This window comes from Myotis yumanensis, unplaced genomic scaffold (genome assembly GCF_028538775.1).
Source record: "Myotis yumanensis isolate MYYU_CA2020_CCGP unplaced genomic scaffold, mMyoYum1.0.hap1 SCAF_9, whole genome shotgun sequence".
Taxonomy (NCBI): domain Eukaryota; kingdom Metazoa; phylum Chordata; class Mammalia; order Chiroptera; family Vespertilionidae; genus Myotis; species Myotis yumanensis.
In genome coordinates this window covers 77,415,158-77,434,414 of record NW_027223760.1, presented here as the reverse complement: position 1 = coordinate 77,434,414, position 19,257 = coordinate 77,415,158, and the positions used below count along the sequence as shown (strand labels likewise).

Genomic DNA, 19,257 nt, shown 5'->3' with positions numbered 1-19,257 from the left:
CTTTGCCTGCCATTCTCAGCCTGCAGCTTTCCATCCTCAGTCACTGATGTCTGGGAGAAGTGGAAGGGCAAATGGCAGAGCCTTTTGTGCCAACTGAGCCTGTCCCTTTCCATCCAGAAGACATCTTTCTCCAAAGTCACTCTCAGAGAAGTCACCTGGCCACACTACCTGCAAAGAATCAGCCTCCTCTCTAGACAAAGAGCAAAAGCAGAATGGCAAAGTCATAGCATTCAGTGTTGATCAACTGGTGGTATCCGGCATATAGTTATAACTTTTCTGAAGAGCAAAAAAACACAGCTTCAATGTGTTTGAAGAAACTTCAGTGTATCTTTAGTATTCATTAGTTCTGCTTTTGGAAATCATTTCTTTGGGAATAATGAGAAATGCAGTCAGTGATTTGTGTACATTGGTATTTGTCAATGCAAAATTTCTAATATCCAGTCCATGCAAAAAAAAGAAAAGTAAACAATTTTAGTGCCCTATAATAGGTGAATGGCTGAAGCTGCCAGGTTGTCAGATAGCCTAGCTGTGTGAGCTGGCCAAGTCACAAAAACACATCAGGTCTCAGTGTTTCCATCCATAACATGGGAGTTAATAATACTTCCCACATAAGCTTAGAAAGATTAAATAAAATTTTATATGTAAAACATGTAGCAAAGTGCCACATAAAGAATCGACACATAATAGAAATATACATATACATGGAGTATTGAAGAGTTTCATATAGCCAATTAAAATAATATAATATAAAAATTGTATGACAAGAAAATAATTGGATATATTGTTGTATTTATGGTATGACTCCAGCATTATACTGTATATATGCTTAGAGGAAATGCATTAAGATGCCAATGATTCTTACTTCTGGTCATTATAGGTGGTTGTTATTTAATGCTTTATACATGTTTTTGTTTTCAAATTATCTATCTTATATAACCATTTTCATATAGAGCAGGGGTCAGTAAACTTTTTCTTAAAGGGCCAATTAGTAAACAGTTTAGGTTGTGCAGGCCATAAGGTCTTAACTACTCAGCTCTGCTGCTGTAGCCCGAAGACATGCATGGAGAATGCGTAAATGATGGTGTGACTATGTTCTAATAAAACTCTATAGAAACAAGAGGCAAACCAGCCTTTGTTTGTAGACCCTTGTTATAGAAAATAATACATACACTTTTTTTAAAATAAAAGTTTTACGGTGGTGTAGCAAAAATAAAGAAAAGAGAAATTTTTATAATGGTGGGGTGGGAATATAGAAGGTAAAGAGGCTTTGCACAAAGCTTTATGGACAAAAGAAAACAGGACAATTATGGAGGAAGACAAAAGTGGAAGAAAGAATCAAGCTGATGAGTTTTTATTGAAAAAAGAATGAGAGCCCAGCCAGTGTGGCTCGGTGGTTGAGCATCGACCTATCAACCAGGAGGTCATGGTTCGATTCCCCATCAGGGCATGTGCCTGGGTTTTGGGTTTGATTCCCAGTGCAGGGCATGAAGGAGGCAGCTGATTCTCATCATTGACATTTCTGTCTCTCCTTTTTCCTTCCTCTTTCTCTAAAAATCAATAAAAACGTATTTTTTTTTAAAAAAGAGTGAGAGCAAACTACATATGTATACCTTGTCTCTCACTGAATTTTGTCCTGAAAGCTTTGGCCCATTTTCCATGGAATAGTGAGACAGTGGGAGGCTCTCGGGACCACTGAACAACTAACTTGGAGAGCAAACTTGGAGCTTATTACCCAAGAGTCATGGAAAATGTCAGTACCCCAGGCCTCATTCAGCACCCCAACAAGGGGCCTAGTGACGTCTGCACAGTGCACACTGGCACACTAATGCTTCACTCGTCTTGAATCATTCTGAGTAACAGAAAACACTTAATATTGTGTCAAAATCCTCTGCCCACTAGTTCTCATTCTAGACTCGGAGCAAGTCCTTCTGCCACCTTTCATATTTTAGTTATTTGAAGCCATGATCATGGTCCTTTGTTTCCAGCCTAGAAATACTCAAAGCATAGTTTTTCTAGAGCAGAAGTTGCAAATTGGAAGCTACAGTTATCCCTGGTTTGGCCCCCCAAGTATTGTAAAATCATTAAATTGAATGAGTAAAAAACACCTTAAAATTATAAAATTTCTCTTAAACATCCAGTCTTTTGATCTTCTTAGAAAAAAAAATAGAAGAGCTAGCTAGCAACATTGGCTCATGTTCCCACATGTCAACAATTGACTAAGGACCAGCAGGAGCTCCTGGTCACAAGTCCCCACCCTCCCCATCCCCAACCCTGAAACCCACATCTGCCTGGACCCAGAACGCATCCAAGTTTCCTGTCCTGCCCTAACATGAGCTAGCAAAGGGTGCTGCAAAGCATTAGGCAAAGTTAGTAGTTGAGAGACAGCTTCCCACTTTAGGTTTCACAAGTGTGAGGCCAAGACCCTGGGAGATGGCTGTTCCACCATGTGGAAATGAGGGGGTTAAGTGAAACGTGGCTTAGGTCCCTTCCCCAGCCAGCATTCTATAAATCTATAAATGACAACTAATTTTCAAATCTCACAGAGCTCATTGCCTGGAAAATGCCCAAAGTCATCTGCTAATGGCAACTTGAAAAAAATAGATTTGAAAAATAAAATATCTGTATCCCTTGGTAGCAAATGCATACCAAGATGTGCTAAATGTAAACACAAAGCCATTCACTCTTGTCTCTAAAGTGAAATTTCAAAGGCCAGAGTTCTAAAAATTAAGAAAAAAATTATACAAAGTTTAACGTTTTTATAAAAGTAGTGCTTCAGTTACATTGTTTAGTAGAAACAAGTGAACACTTGAAAAAGGGAGTGGACCATGGAATGATATTTTCCTATCTTAGATTTGACACTTTCACCCAGTTCCTGCTCTCCCTCATTACTCCCACACCAACAGATACAACTAGGATTTACATTTGTTGTTGGGTTTTTTTTTTGCCATAACCCCTCAAATTTCTCTATGTAGCTGAAATGATTCATTCAATGTTTTCTCCAAGAAACTAAGAATATCCTAAGTTAGCATGATAAATGCCTTTTAACCTAGAGTAGGATGCAGATCCCTAGAGAGAGGGTCTGGTCTTCTGTCTTTATGCCTCCTCTCCCCACCCACAACCCACCCCATTTGAAGTCCTATTCCACAGTTTAAGCCAGGAGAGCATCCTGGGGCCCAGTGTCCAGTGTGGTCTCCATCCCAGGCCTGGTCCACCTGCTAACTATGTGCATCATGGCAGGCCATTCACTTCACCTGGTTCTAGGAGCTTGTATGTCCTGAGCAGATGGCAAGCCTGAGCTACAGAATGACCCTTGATACAACTGTTCACAGAAATCCATGTGGAATATTTAGATTAAGAAAGTGCTCCTTGACCAGCCGGTGTTGCTCATTAGTTGAGCATCATCTTATGAACCAGGAGGTCACTGGCTTGATTCCTGATCAAGGCACATGCCTGGGTTGCGGGATATATCCCCAGTAGGGGCATGCGGGAGGCAGCCACTCAATGACTCTCTCTCATCATCGATGCTTCCATATCCCTCACCCATCCTCTCTGAAGTCAATTAAAAAATATTTAAAAAAAGAAAAAAAAGGAAATGTGTGGCAAAGCTTCAAGTCATAAGGAAGCATGTTCCTACAGCCATGGGCTCTCAAGATGTCTAAGATCTATGATGAGAACATTAGATTTTTTTTCTTTTTTTTTAAAAAAAAAAAATATATATTTTTTTATTGATTAAGATATTACATATGTGTCCTTATACCCACGTTACCCCCTCTCCCCTCCCCCCCCCCCGCTCATGCCCCCCCCCCCCCCCCCCGTTGTCCATGTCCATTGGTTAGACCTATATGCTTGCATGTAAGTCCTTTGGTTGATCTTTCTCCCTTACCCCCACCCTCCCCTACCTTCCCTCCAAGGCCCGACAGTCCAATCAATGCCTCTCCGTCTCTGGATCAGTCCTTGTTCATCAGTTTATGATGTTCATTATATTCCACAAATGAGTGAGTTCATGTGGTATATATCCTTCTCTGACTGGATTATTTCACTTAGCATAATGCTCTCTAGTTCCATCCATGCTGTGGCAAATGGTAAGAGTTCCTTTTTCTTCTTCCTCTTCTTAAAGAATACCTTTCAGCATTTCATATAATGCTGGCTTGGTGGTGATGAACTCCTTTAGCTTTTTCTTATCTGTGAAGCTCTTTATCTGACCTTCAATTCTGAATGATAGCTTTGCTGGATAAAGTACTCTTGGTTGTAGGTTCTTGCTATTCATCACTTTGAATATTTCTTGCCACTCTCTTCTGGCCTGCATGGTTTCTGTTGAGAAATCAGCTGACAGTCGTATGGGTACTCCCTTATAGATAACTGACTTTTTTTCTCTTGCTGCTTTTAAGATTCTCTCTTTGTCTTTTGCTCTTGGCATTTTAATGATGATGTGTCTTGGTGTGGTCCTCTTTGGATTCCTTTTGTTTGGGGTTCTCTGTGCTTCCTGGACTTGGAAGTCTATTTCTTTCACCAGGTAGGGGAAGTTTTCTGTCATTATTTCTTCAAATAGGTTTTCAATATCTTACCCTCTCTCTTCTTCTGGTACCCCTATAATTCTGATGTTGGTACGCTTGAAGTTGTCCCAGAGGCTCCTTACACTATCTTCGTATTTTTGGATTCTTTTTTCATTTTGCTTTTCCGGTTGGGTGTTTTTTGCTGCTTTGTATTTCAAATCTTTGACTTGATTCTTGGGATCCTCTGGTCTGCTGTTGGGAGTCTGTATAATATTCTTTATTTCAGTCAGTGTAGAGAGCATTAGATTTTAATAAAATAAGTTTAATAGAAAAAGATCACGATGGTTTCTAAGTCCCTCACAAGGGTAATATTCTGTTTAATGACTAAACTATGAGTAGCTTCCCAGAAAGCAATATCATAAATCTGAGGACCTCACTATAAGACAAGGAATGTGGCTGTATTTTCATTCACCATGGTAACCCAGTTTCCAACCCAGTGTCTGGTATATAATAGATGCTCCATTAATAATATGAAAAATGAAATAATCGCTCTCAAAGGGCTTTTTTTCAATTTGTCTTCTCAAATTAGATGTTTCTCCACTGCAGGTACTTAATTCTGCTGTAACTTTTGCACATTTTCATATTAAACTATAAGTAGATTTCATCTAGATGGAAAATTTCCACATGCAAACAAATATAAATACTTGTCACATAATAGAAGCTCAAGAAATGTCTTCTGAATGAATAAGCAATTGAAAAATTATTGAAAATAGTAAACCAGAATTTTAAAAATTTGTATCTATACATATGTATTTATATATCACATATATAAATATATATCTATAATAATAAAAGGGTAATATGCTAATTAGACCAAATGTCCTTCTGGGCATCCTTCCAGATGAAGCCAGGCCGGAGCAAAGCAGCCTGGGTCCTGGGCGCCTGCTGGTGGCGGCCAGAGTGAAGCCCGGGTCCCTGATGCCGGAGGGAAGCTGGTGCCGGCAGGGAGGGGAAGGAAGGACTACTCTTGCACGAATTTTTAGGCATCAGGCCTCTAGTTTCTATATATTTGCACTATTCATGGCGGGCAGGAAAGTAGGGTGAAGACAGGCTCCATGTCTAACTGTGTGTTTTCAGGAAAGCCTCTCCAGTCCCCTTAATGAGAAGTTTTCTCACTAAGAATATATAACAAGGATATTAGAAATTTAAGATATCATCCAACTATAAACTACATTCCGTCTTTAAATAGTTACTGAATTCTATTACCGAGCATTGTCCTTAGCACTCAGGAGAATCAACTAAAAAAGCACATAGAAATTCCATTCTTGGTGGAGCCTGCCTCTCCCAACTTTCTACCCATCCTTATGACATGCATTTCATGGAGGCAAACATTGTGCAGCAAGCCAATCTAGAAGTAATAAAATGCAGACCTTCTCACCTCCTGGGTTTTTCCTTGGGTCACTTATTCATTTAAGACTCAGAGAAGTACCTGCAGTGGCAGATGATGGGACAATTGTCTTCAGGATACTAAGATAAATGTGACACAGCCCTTAACCTTGGGGAGCCAGCTCATCATATAAAGGGAGGTTGAAAGGCAGAACAGTTAGTAAGGATATGCAATGATACCTATCACAGGGAATGCAGGGGGGTGGGGGTGGAAAGAATGATATCCTTCTATTGAGTGATGGCTTCTGCTAGGAGGTGAGATTTAAGCTGGATCTTTAAACTGAAGAAATTTACAGATGGGTAGGGGATTGAAGAGTAGGATAGAGAATAAGGAAAAAATACACAATTGTAAGCAAGCACACAGAGCATGTTTGGAAAAAAAGGTTCACTTGACTGTAGCAGAGGTCACTGGAACATTCTGGGAACATGTCTGTCTACAGCCGCACAGGCCTGCCAGGCCAGCCTGGGTAGTTGGTTCTTTATTGTATAAACTTTGGCGGCTTCCAAGGGTTTTGAACTCAGGAATGACAAGTTCACATTCCAGATGACAAAGTCAATGTGGCCCAGAGGAGGTAGTGACAGGAGGGCAGACAACAATTTTATCACGTTCTGGCAACAACAAGTGATTCAATTCAACAATAATTGAGTGACCGCTAGTTGGCTTTAGCTCAATCGGTTACTTCGTCATGGCAAACACTAATAACTGAGTGACCAAATGCTACTTGCTGGGTGCTGAAAAGGAAGCCAGGACAAACGCCAACTTTAAGAGTTAGAGGATGCAGCCAGGATAAATAACAGAATCGGTACTAGCTAAATGCCCAAGCAGAATAACAGAATCGCTACTAACTAAAGACTCCCAACCCCCACTACGAGAAGTAGGAGAAATAATTTATGGAAAAGAAAAAGAGTATTCTTAGAGGATCCAGAGACCTAAAAATACCACCCACACTCTAATCCAGGAGATTCTAAAGGAATTTGATCTTATAAAGAGTGTCTATTATGTTCCAGGCACTGAGCAAAGAAACAGGTCCCTGCTCTAGTGTGTTTATAAGTTAGAAGGGAAGACAGAAAACAGACACATAAGCAATAATATATATATATATATATATATATATATATATATATATATATACACATACAGGTGGTGCTAAGTGGTGTGAAGACAAAAGAAATTAGGTAAATGGAAGAGAGCACAGTGTAAATGGGGTATCAGGGAAAGCCTTTATGAAGGTGTGATATCTCATTAGCCAAGGGAGCAAGCTTGCCTGTAGCTAGGCGATATCCCCCAGATCAAGGGAACAGCATGTGAGATGAGAGTGTGCCTGGCATCTTCTAGGAAGAGGAAGGAGATTGAGGACTGGGAGCTGGTGAGCAGGGAAAGGAGAATGGTGAGGCAGGAGCCGGAGCCCCAGTTATGAAGAACCTTGTAGCCAAATGAGGAGTTTGGGCTTCATTCTGAGCAGGATGGAAACAGTGAAGGATTGTGGGCAAAGACATAATAGGTATTGTGACTGTTGTATTTATGCTACATGCCAACACCTAAAATATGCCTGACACATAGCAGATACTTAGTCAATATTTGTTGAATGAATTAATGATCTTTTGGGCTGTTGTATAAGGAATAGATTGCAGATGGGCAAGAAATACAAGACACTGGCTAAAATTCAAGTGCAAAATCATGGTGACTTATTAAGCTGTGGTCGTGCTGGATGGAGGGGGTGAGAGGAAGAGAAAGCAATGTTCTGAAAGCTAGATTTGGGTGATAGAGAGAGAGAAATCGGGGGACACAAAAGCATTTGGCCTGAGCAACTGGTTTGGGGAGTAAAAATTGGGGGAGAGAGGGTTAAGATTACGTGGCATTCAAGGGAAGATGCTGGCAGTGGCATATTTAAGTCTGATGTTCTGGGAATGAGTCAAGACTGGTGAAATCAACTTGGGATCATCAGCATGAATGCAGTATTATACCAAAGGCAGGGATGTAGATAAGAGGAGAAGAGATCTGAAAGCCAAGCCCTGCAGAATTCCATCATGTAGAGACAAAGTTCAGTAGAGGTTAGCAGGGATAAAAATTCAGGCGCTATCAACAGAGCCTGAGGAAGAGGATCCAGGGAGGCGGCAGGAAGACCAGGAGAATCTGGGGTCCTAGAAGCCAGGAGCTTGAGTAAGAGGGAGTGGTGCACAATGTGAAGTGCTGCTGAGGATAGAGACTGACCTTATATCTGACAAGGAAGAGACCACTGGTGACCTTCCAGGGTACAGGGGAAGGGACGGGTGGGGACAGGAACCCAAGTGGGGTGCTCTCAGAGAGCCAGAAGGAGAGATGAGGCAGGAGCGCAGAGAGCTTAAAAATGAATTGATGCTTTTTTTGGTCTCAGGCTGCATGGCAGGCATTCCCCCCCCCCATAATTTACATTTATGTTAAATGTATTGTTTGTCTAAATCAAACATTACCTGATAAAATGTGTATTTACAGGCTGAGATGGAGAGTGGGGAAAGCCAGTGTAAACAACTTTTCGAGGTGTGTTTTATAAAAGGAAACAAAACATCAGTGCTGTGGGGGTGTAGGGTCGGGGGGGGGGGGGCTCTATAAAGTGTAATATATTACAGTGCGTTTGTGTGCCAACAGTTTCTCTCCTGTCATCCCCTTTACACACAGGTCCGGTGCCTGATCATGAACAGAGGCGACACTGAGGAGATGGAGGGGGAAATGGCATGGAAAACCCTCTAAATTATTTTTTTTCTCAACTTCAAAAGGATTATTTTCACAAAAATAACTTGTGCTCAAAAAATAGGGGGAAAACTTGTTAATTAGGTAGTTTTAAGTTTTGATAGTAAAAGGAATTATGACTAATTGTAAAGAAAAAGACAAGTCCTTTGAATGAGAGAAATCTATTGATGTATCCTGTAGTTTTTTCACCCGGTCAGTGTACTTACCGGGTGAAAAAACTACAGGATACATCAATAGATTTATAGAAGGAAAATGATGACTGACTGATGGGTTCCATTAGCAAGGTCTACAGTGCGTAATTCTAGTCTTCCCATCTTTTTTTTTTTTCACCTTCTTAACCTGAATCCCTGAATTTTAATAATGTGCAGGACTGAGATTTCTCTTTCGCAAATTGCTGTGACTTATACCCTGAAAGCAAAGGCAAGTCACATTTGTGCAAGTTAAGTGGGTGTCAATTTAAGGGCAACGTGCTTAAATTACAATCCCTGGCCATGAATGTGAATTTTGGTCTTTTTTTTTCCTCTTTCACACACACAATATTTCCCTGACATCTGTGCAATACAAATAGATCTTGAAAGTGTGAAAAGAAAAATCTGTTCCACTAAATATATAAAAGGAACCCCAAATGAAGTCTACATGACAGCCTCTCCATCATGGGCACAGATGGCTTCTCTTTCCAGCTCTTCCCACCTCCCCCAACTCCAAAACCAGCTTTAAGTTCCATCCACTGAATTCTACCCAAAATACTGCAATGCAATAGATGCCTGATAGTATGAGAAGAGCCTGTCTATACACTCTATCCTTATTTTTCATCCTCTGTGTGCATCAAGCTTTGAGACAATAAAGTGAGGGTTTCTAATTAATAATGTGAACAGCACACATCACTTGTTGCTATGGAAATCCAGATTTTTTTCCCCAGTGGTCTTTGTGATATCTTTCCAATAAACAGCAACATCCTGCACCTACCACTTATTTCCCTACAGTGACCGTGTCACAGAAGAGAACAACCACTTACCAATACCCACACATCCAAACATTATAGTATGATGTACATTATAAATCATCTATATGTTTCTTTGTTTCCTAAAGTATTGAAAGAGACTTTAAGAGACAAATACCTTGTGTTTTACTTGAATGACTTATATTGTCCATTCTAACAAAATTGATCTGATAACTGCTCTGATAATTTCATGTATTCCATGAGAAATACACGTCTATAAACAGAATCATCACATGAACTAGTCTACCTCTAATCCTCATATTTAAACTTGAGAAGCAATACTCATGAAGGGTGTAGAGAAGGTTGAGGCAAGTAGGAAGATTATGAGGCTCCGACTCCTACATTTGGAGGGACATGGTGAAGGTGGGGGAGGTGGGCATTAGTACTAGTGGCATATATTTTGTGAAATGTGACAGGAGGTCCATGGAGCTAATAATGGAGGGAGGGAAAGCAAAATGAGGAAGCAGAAATAAATGGAAAGAGAAATGGTTGGATGAATCTCAGGGAACACTTTTGGCTGCAAGTTATTTAGCCATGAAACACACTCATGGTGAAAATAAAACCGCTTTACTACAGGTATTGGAACCTTGACTATCAAACCCTAAAGTTCTAAACATTTTATATAGGAGTTGGGGACTGTATACTTCTTGGAACAGGAAATTCCACAAACCTTTTCCTTCCATACAGTAAATCAAGTTTTACAAATAAGAAAAAATTACTACATTTGTAGAGAATAGCATTTACAGAGGACCCAGCGTGATTATTAGATAACCCAGAGGCTGACACAGAGAGCCTTAAGTAGTTCTACTATATATACATATATATAGTCGAGTTAAATTATCAGTAATATTTTTTGCCCTCTAATTAGCTCAATTGAATAAACCAACAAAAATAATCACAGAATCATGATGGTAGAAGTGACCTTTGGGATTACCTGGTTCAACTCCCTACTTTTAAAGAAGAAATTAAACCTGAGAGAGGAAAAGTGACTTGAAAAAGCCACACTAAACCTTTCACACTGTTTTCTCTAAAAGGCCATAGACATCAAACATGCCCAGGGCTGCATTACAGAAAGGACATATGAGCACTGTACTTCCTGGTTTCCTAACGGACACCTGTTCTGTTTTGTAAGATGGAAAGGAAGAAGGTGATGGGAGAGAAGCAGGGGTTGCTTTATCAATAAGTAACACCTGTTAGCTCAGAAATTTGCCTGTTGGGCAACTCTGTTGGAGTGAGCTGGCCAGGAACGATGGCCGAATCAATGGGACTGCTGGGTTGTTTCAGAAGCACTTTTGTGGGGTGGGGGCAGGAGGGCACTCACTCAGGCTTTCCGATTAAGTGCCACTTAGGAGACAGAGGGCTTGGACAGAACACGTTTCCTTCAAAGGCTACAGCAAGACAGAACAGAGCAGTAGCAGACTGATTTTGTCAGAATGGACAATATAAGTCATCCAAGTAAAAAACGAAAGACCCAAACCTGAAGCATTTGAACTTGCTGTCTACCTCATTTTCTACTGCGGGTGTGGTGTAGCCTCTCTCAGAAGCAGTATAGTGGAGAGCCTGGATTTGAGTCCCAGCTTGTTGGTTCTCCTCAGCATCTTAAATAACCTCTTTGATTTGCCCATCTGATTCACAAAGGGAAGAATTCCCACCTGTGACCTGAGATCCACTCAGTCACCAACCCTAAGAGCAGTGGGTCTCAACCTTCGGGCCCTTTAAATATAGTTCCTCATATTGTGACCCAACCATAAAATTATTTTCGTTGCTACTTCATAACTGCAATGTTGCTACTGTTATGAATCATAATGTAAATATCTGATATGCAGGATGGTCTTAGGCGACTCCTGTGAAAGGGTGGTTCGACTGCCAAAGGGGTCCTGACCCACAGGTTGAGAACCGCTGCCTAAGAGCATACCATGGACTGGGCAAAGTTCAAGGTGCTGAAGAGATGAGAGATAAATTTAACAATGTCATTGTCCTCAAGATACTCACACTATTTGTAAGACAAGGAGGCTGTGGGCCATTCATAACTCATGTAATTGCAATATGATAAGTGATGCCTTAGTGGTATGGACAAAAGGCTTATGGGAAAATTGGAGGGGGAGCGATTCATTATGCTGACAGGTACTATTTTTTTCAGGAAGTTATTTTGATTGTAACTTTAAAAAAAGCACACTGCTGTGGAAAATTGTGTGGATGAGCATAAAACAATGATCAAATATCTCAACTATCCCTAAATTGTACAAATTAGTATAAGCATATGAAAACACTTTGCTTGCCTATTTAGAATAATTGTTGCCTCACTCAGTTTTATAACAAGCCAAACAGTGCTAACAAGTTTTATGAGCAACACCAAATTCTATCAGGGAACGTAAGTCATGCTATTGCCAACTGCTGTGCAGGATGAAAAAGCTACATAGAGTGTTTCATTCAAAACAAAACAAAACTCATTGGAAATAAGCTACAGTCTCAATTATCCACAAATGACAGGGCTGGAATAGATAACTAATCCACAAATGAAGAGAAAACCTGTTATCCTATGAATTCAACATCCTTCTCTCTCCTTCAACCCCACAAAATATTTTTGCTATAGTGGATTTTTAAAAATGACCTGTTTTAGTTGTTGCCTAATTTAATTTATGAGAAAAATGCAGATATTGGGGTTAAAAAACAACAACCTTGCAGGTATAAAAACAAGCCATAAATTCAGGAATCAATCCCTGCTTTGCTTACACAGTTTGGGCCATAACCATTTGCATGGCTAAACTGGGTACCTTATCACACAATGTTGGAACTGGGAGGAACCACAGCTAACCCGACTTACTCACTTTACAGTTAAGGAAGGGGCTGAGGAGGCTTGTCTTTCCATGATCACATCTGGTCTGTTAGCATTTCCTGTATTAATAGTCATATCAGATGCAAACATCAGAGAAGGTAAAGCCTAAAGTGATCTTTTAAAACACCCGTCTTTAAAAGGGATCAAATGTCGCTACGCAAACAGATCACAGCAGCTGCAGTCCCTCTATGCTGATGCATTTACAGACTGTTCTGGCTCAGGATGTGATCTCTCCACCAAGCCAATAAGGTACACAATCTGAACAAACTTAAGTAATTTGCCTCTGTGAAATAACTACTGCAGACAAAAGCAGAACTGTCATCTCACAAAGCTGCCAACGGCACTAGCCTGGGATTCCAGAATTAGTCAGAACATGCTTTATTAAATTAAACACTCTGAAGTCCTGCAGGTCTAGGAATTAAAAGCGTGCTGCATTTCTCCACTACCACATTCCGGAGGAGGCAGCAAAGAGAAAGAAGGGGCACCAGGGAATTCTACCACACACTATTTCTCTACCAATCAGATACACACATCATGCCAGGGTAGGCATGTGGACCCTAATCCCTTCTTAGTGAACAACACACATTTTCAAAATGAATCCGCGATCCAGAACGAATTGCTGTAATAGCCAAAGCCAAGGGAGTCCGCTGACGAGAAACGCAGATATGGCTACCTGCTTTGTACGGTCTTGGACAATGACACTTCTTGGGTCTTTAAAGGCTGGCCCTTTCCCAGGGCATCTGTCCTCCTACATCGCACTTAATCCTAGGAAAATCGAAAAGATGCCTCCCTTAGTCTTTGAACTATGCTTGTCTTCCTATATCCATTTCTGCCGAAGACAGCCTTGTTATCTTTTCCAAGAGAAAAAATAAAAACAAGGGGAGAATTGCACCACTGCAGATCCCAAGAAAAGTAAGCACAAAAAATAACTACAGCAACGTCAAACACTATCTCCTGCAACCAGGAAAATCACCCAATGCTGAATCTGGTGTCTGCCCAATGCAGACCGAGGCGGGCTGTGCCTGGAACCACAGGAAGCCCGACGACATCTCCGCAGCCTGAGTCCCTGCCAGCTCCCGCCTCGCGCTGAAATTCGGCAGGGAAGTTACTGTGTCCGGCCTCTGCATGCCACACAGCCAGCCAGCCCACGCACCCGCGCTCCGCAAACAGGCCAACAGGCCCAGCGGCCGGTCCAGCAAAGGCAGGCAGGAGGCACTGGATGAGGGTGGGGTGGAGGACCGCCTGGTGCGAGCCCCCGAATCTGGCTGCATTGTCATAGACCGGGAGGCAGGGATGAAAAGCAGCGCACCTTCAGCTACCAATGGATGGACCGGGCACACTGCCCCCCGCGGCTCCTCTCTGCCTGTGCGCAGGTCGCAGTACCGCAGGTGACATGACCGGCTGCTCCGGTGAGAACTCAGGTGGCGGGATCCGCTGAGCCCCGCAGCCGGCCGGGGCCAGGGCGGCGCTGGAGGAGCCCCAGCCCGCGCATCCCCGCGCCGGCCGCCACCCGCAGGAGCCAGGAGCCAGGGCCGGCTCCGCACGTGCCCCCGGGGAGAGCATCCTCGCGTCCGTGCGGGGCTCTGGGCGCTCGCTCAGTTATCCCGGGGCATGGCCAGGCGCACGATTACCTACAGGGAGCCCCAGGCGAAACCGACGCCCAGAGCTTTGGAACAGGGGTGGGTGTGGGCTGAGCAGGGGATTACGTAGGTCTCTCCGCCCCCTCACCGACACCTCTCTCACTGGGAGGGCCGGGGCGGGGGAGACGCAGCGAACCCGCTGGGGGGTTTCTTTGTTTCTCTCGGAGCCTCCCCTCCCGGGAGGGCCGGGTGTGCCCGTGGCACTCGAGCTCGGGTCCACACCCGCGAATGCCGGCCAGGCCCGGCGGCGCGCCCCAGGCTGACAATTGAACCTCCCGGGAGCAGCGAGAAGGTGGGGAGGAGGGTGGATCCCAGGTTCTGGGGAAGGAGGGCGCTGCCGGGGCCTCGCCAGCAGCGGCGAAGCCGCCCAGAGAAGGGCAGGGGAAGGGGCGGCAAGCAGAGTCCCCGAAAAGCGCCCGCTTACCTTGGCAGCCCCGGCCCGGGCATAGATCATGCTCCTGTCAGCGCGCAGATGACAGCCAGGGGGGCACATGTGCCCTGCAGGGCTCGCCGGGCCTCGGGGACCTGCGGGACGGACCAGGCGCCCACCCGCTCTGGCCGCGCTGCAGCTGCCCCGGACCAGTGGCGGCCACCGCTCGGCGGACCGGCCGGGCTCGGCGAGTGGGTGCGGGAGGGGAGGGCCGGCGGGTCAGAGACGCACCGTGCTCGGCTCCCACCGCGGCGCCTGGTGCACTGTAACGCAGCGCTTCATCGATTCATCCTCCCGCCCGCACCCCGCCCGCCTCGCCTGCTCCTCTGTGGGTACCGGATTCCAGCAGCAGCCACTAGCAGCGCTGGCTCCTTCAGCGCGGCCCCGCCCTACGGCCTCAGCGCGAGCACTACCACCCTCCCCCCTCCCCCCCGCCCCCCCCAGGTATAATATATACATATATATAGTCCTCCCAAATGTGTACACACTTTACAGCTGATAGTCCAATTTTGAAAATAAAATGTCCTTTAATAAACACTGCCTTTATAATTATTCAAAGTATGTGTATATATTCTTGTTACCCAGGGCCCTATCCTTCCCACACCCAGAACGGACACTGGGCATATCCAGCACCAGCTCGGGGCCCATTGGCTCTTCTATGTAAGTACAACCAGTGTGTTGAGAAAGGAGGTGGTACAGACACCTCAGTAGGTACCCTATAACAGGTGTTCTTGGCCTCTGTTGTACACACGTTACCCACTTAAATAATACACAGCTACGCACACTCACAGACACATGTCCAGAAACTGTCTAGTATTTGCACCACAAACACACGGAAAGAACATCATAATTATAAATGCAAAGGATGAAAATCTTCCCAGAAAATCTATAGTTGGAAAGCCTGGATTTCAACCCGGGTTTTATATTAAACTGCACGCAGTATCAGAATGCTAGAACTGGAAGCAGAGACTACATCCTCTTTGAAAAGCCAATCAAGATGCAAACAGAACTGAAATGTTTGTCACTGTCGGTTGCTAGCTAATCCCAGTACCTAAATCTAAGTGCACTTGGTCTATACTTGGCCTGTATGTGTTCCCATAAGATGCAGTGGTTTTGAGCACATTCTGTAGTCTGTGATTCTATGACCTACTTGCATTCTTCACAATGCTTATTTATTTCTTGCCGCTCTGCTGCCCAGCACTCCCTACATAAGACATTATTCACACCCCGAGTGGCCATTTTTCCTATACCGCAAATGCAGTACTCCCCTAGAATAAACAGGGTTGGCCCTGACTCCAGACTCCTTACTTAAGACCAGAGCACAGACCTCCCAAAACCACATCCCCTCTTGCCTCTCCCACCTCCAAACACTGTAAGATGGCTGCTCCTCAGTGGAACTTATTTCACTGAACAGCCTCTTGGCATCCATTTCTCTCTCACAACCAAACCGGTGGAAAGCTTGGAAGATGTGAAGGTAGCTCCACCCTTACTGACTTATTTATTCCTCACACTCACATTGTTTTGGGTATTCCTCTTAGTCCCTCTACAGTCTGGGTAGCATCATCATATTTCACAGAGAAGAAAACCCAGGCTACATAGGGTTGTATAATTTCCTTAAGGTCTCATTGCCAGTAGAAGACCTTGAACCTAAAGGGAACAGAATTCAGCTGCCCTAACTTAAAATGAGGTGTATTTGGTGGAGAAATGAAAAGATTTGCCGTGAATTTTAAAGCCACCCATGTATGAATCATATGTATCAAGCTTCCAATATACTCCAAACATTTATAAATACAATAATAATAATTCATTGTCCCAATGCTTCCAACAATACTAATCCTATCTAATAGACAAACATGGTAATTAACCATACCTCTGCTATGCTTCCCATTGGCTAATCAGGGTGATATGCAAATTAACTGCCAACCAAGATGGCGGCCGGCAGCCACGCAGCTGAAGTGAACATGAGGTCTGGATGCCCCGGCGATGGAGGAAGCCAAGGTTCCCCATCTGCTGTGGCCCAGCTCTGAGCTCCGGATGCAACAATGTTGCAATTACAGAAGCTAAACAAACCCCAGGTACCTGCTTTCAGTCAGCTGGCCTCGGAGCTGGAGCCACAACAAAGTTTCAATTACAGAAGGTAAATAAATCCCAGAATAAAAAAAAAGAGAGAGAGAAAAAGGAGAGACTGGGAGCTTCAGTTGCAGGCTTGGCCTGCCTGAAAACAGCCCTCAGCCCCTCATCCAGACTGGCCAGGCACCCCAGTAGGGACGCCCACCCTAAAGGGGGTGCAGGCAGCCTGAAGACAGCCCTCAGCCCCTCATCCAGGCTGGCCAGGCACCCCAGTGGGGACCCCCACCCTAAAGGGGGTGTGGGAAGCCTGAAAACAGCCATCAGCCCCTCACCCAGGCTGGCCAGGCACCCAAGCGGGACCCCCACCCTGATCCGGGAAACCCTTCAGGGAAAACCAGCCGGCCCCCACCCGTGCACCAGGGTTCTATCCTATATAGTAAAAGGGTAATATGCAAACTGACCCTAACAGCAGAAAGACTGGGAATGACTGGTCACTATGACACACACTGACCACCAGGGGGCAGACGCTCAATGCAGGAGCTGCCCTCTGGTGGTCAGTCAGCTCCCACATGGAGGAGCTCTGCTCAGCCACAAGCCAGGCTGATGGCTGCCAGCACAGTGGTGGTGGTGGAAACCTCTCCTGCCTCCTCAGCAGCGCTAAGTATGTCCTACTGCAGCTTAGGTCTGCTCCCCGCTGGCAAGTGGACATCCCCCGAGGGCTGCCGGGCTGCCAGAGGAATGTCTGATTGCCAGCTTAGGCCCAATCCCCTGGGGAGCAGGGCTCAGCCAGCAGATGGTCATCACCCAAGGGGTCCCAGACTGTGAGAGGGCACAGGCCCCGCTGAGGGACCCCCCCGCCAAGTGCACAAATTTTTGTGCACCGGGCCTCTAGTCTACACTAATAAAAGACAAACATGCAAATTGACCATACCTTCACTATGCCTTAAGCCACACCCACCAGCCAATCCGAGCGACCATATGCAAATTAACCCAACCAAGATGGCGGCCGGCAGCCACGGAGCTGGAGCAAGCAGGAGGCTTGGTTGCCCCAATGATGGATGAAGCCAAGCTTCCCAGCTGCCTCAGCCAGCTCTGAACTCCACTCAAAGCAACAAAGTTTCAATTATAGAAGGTAAATAAACCCCAGATACCAGCTTTCAGCCGGCTGTAACCAAGTATTTATAAAAGAAGCCACACTGAGACTGGTAGCAAGGGCAGAGATGTAAGAAAAGGCAGGCCCAACTCCCACATGTGGAAGCTGAGATTCCACAAGAATGTGGAGAAAAGGGAACCCTAGTGCACTGTTGGTGGGTATGCAGATTGGTGCAGCCACTGTGGAAAGCAATATGGAGTTACCTCAAAAAAATTAAAAATGGAACTGCCTTATGACCCAGCAATTTTACTTCTGGGAATATATCCAAAGAAACTTGAAACACTAATTTGAAAGAATATATGCATCCCTATGTTCTTACAGTTTACAATGGTCAAGATTTGGAAGCAGCCCAGGTGCCCATCAGTAGATGAGTGGATATAAAAGCAGTGGTACATTTATACAATGAAAATACTACTTGGCAATAAAAAAAAAAAGAGGAAATCTTGCCTTTTACACAGCATGGATGGACCTTGAGAGTTTCATGCTAAGTGAAATAAGCCAGTCAGAGAAAGACAAGTACCCTATGATTTCACTTATATGTGGAATGTAATGAACAAAAGAAACTAACAAACAAAAGAAAAACAGACGTGTAGACATAGAGAACATACTAACAGAGTGAAGGGTTTGGAGTGCTGGCTGAAATAGTTGAAGATATTAAGGAAAGAAAAAAAAGCCTCATAGACACAGACCACATTATCGGGATTACTAGATGGGAAGTGAGGGGGTCAGGAAGAAGAGTTTAAAGGGGGAATAAATGGTGATGAAAGGAAACTTGACTTGGGCGGGTGAACACACAATACATTATACAGATGATGTATTATAGAATTGTACACCTGAAACCTATATAATTTTATTAACCAATGTCACCCCAATAAAAGTAATAAGGATTTAAAAAATAAAGTAAAATTTAAATTATTTTTAATCCAGGAAGATAGAAGCAAACAATTGTTTTTATCATACCCTTAATAACATAGAGCAATGACAGAATTGAGGTCAAACATACCATTTTTAGCTGATAGAATAGATGGGTTAAATTTTTCTATGAAAATTCCTCAAAGTAGGTTAAAAAACAAATATGACAAAATAAATCTCACATAAAGGTTACATATACAATAAAAAATAGATTAAAAATGAGAAGTAGTCAAAATAGAATAGGGGAGTGAATGCATTAAAGTAACATTTGCAATCGGATTAGCAGATAGAAATTGAGACTTAAAAATACCAACAAAGCAAAAAAATTATAATTAATTATTTTATATTGATGTTAATTATCTATAAAGAAGTTTTAAAAGTCAAAATGTGTATAATAGCCTTAATCAAAATGTTAACATGTGTTAAACACAAAGAAATTGTGTCTAATATCTTTTTAAGGTGGCTTAAGCATATTTGAATTAGATTGAAGAGAGTAATTTAATGCACATATGGTTAAAATAATATGATGGAAAAGTTTAATTAATTGAC

The 19,257-nt window shown here is 43.5% G+C and overlaps 1 protein-coding gene across 1 annotated transcript in view; it reads right to left on the bottom strand.

Moving 5' to 3' along the window:
- Window positions 1–13,841, bottom strand: part of HECW1 (HECT, C2 and WW domain containing E3 ubiquitin protein ligase 1) — a 163,951-nt gene extending 150,110 nt beyond the window's left edge. The window contains exon 1 of the mRNA XM_070424743.1: window positions 13,813–13,841. The gene's annotated coding sequence lies outside the window, so the exon portion shown is untranslated. The remainder of the gene's footprint in view (window positions 1–13,812) is intronic.
- Between the last annotated feature and the right edge of the window lie 5,416 nt (window positions 13,842–19,257).